We start from the raw sequence: 1,079 nt of genomic DNA, 5'->3' as shown, positions 1-1,079 counted from the left end.
GGGAGGGAGGAGTGAATTTTTTAAAGAGCGAAGAGATGGAAAAAAAAATTTTTTCAATTCACTTATTCATTCCTCCCACCCTAATTGCGACTAAGGGATGAAATTTGTGCCAACGTGTTGAGCATTTAATACACAATGAGTGACACGAATTTCATCCCTTAGTGCCAGTTAGGGAGAGAGGAGTGAATTTTTTAAAGTGCGAAGAGAGGGAAAAAAAAATTTTTCAATTCACAAATTCATTCCTCCCACCCTAATTGCGACTAAGGGATGAAATTTATGCCAACGTGTTGAGCATTTAATACGCAATGAGTGACATGAATTTTATCCCTTAGCGCCTGTTAGGGAGGGAGGAGTAAATTTTTGAAAGAGCGAAGAGATTGAAAAAAAAATTTTTTTTTCAATTCAAAAATTCATTCCTCCGATCCTAACTGCGACTAAGGGATGAAATTTGTGCCAACGTGTTGAGCATTTAATACGCAATGAGTGACATGAATTTCATCCCTTAGCACCTGTTAGGGAGGGAGGAGTGAATTTTTGAAAGAGCGAAGAGATTGAAAAAAAAATTTTTTTTCAAATGAATTCTCCAAAGTGCGGAGATTGAAAAAAAATTTTTTTTTTCAATTCAAAAATTCATTCCTCCGACCCTAACTGCGACTAAGGGATGAAATTTGTGCCAACGTGTTGAGCATTTAATACTCAATAAGTGACACAAATTTCATCCCTTAGCACCTGTTAGGGAGGGAGGAGTGAATTTTTGAAAGAGCGAAGAGATTGAAAAAAAAATTTTTTTTCAAATGAATTCTCCAAAGTGCGGAGATTGAAAAAAAATTTTTTTTTTCAATTCAAAAATTCATTCCTCCGACCCTAACTGCGACTAAGGGATGAAATTTGTGCCAACGTGTTGAGCATTTAATAAACAATGAGTGACACAAATTTTATCCCTTAGCGCCTGTTAGGGAGGGAGGAGTAAATTTTTGAAAGAGCGAAAAGATTGAAAAAAAATTTTTTTTTCTAATGAATTCTCCACAGTGCGGAGATTAAAAAAAATTTTTTTTTTCCATTCAAAAATTCATTCCTCC

Source organism: Diachasma alloeum, unplaced genomic scaffold (genome assembly GCF_001412515.2).
Source record: "Diachasma alloeum isolate Michigan unplaced genomic scaffold, Dall2.0 Dall_scaffold_00324, whole genome shotgun sequence".
Lineage (NCBI taxonomy): Eukaryota > Metazoa > Arthropoda > Insecta > Hymenoptera > Braconidae > Diachasma > Diachasma alloeum.
This window is presented reverse-complemented; position numbering follows the sequence as displayed.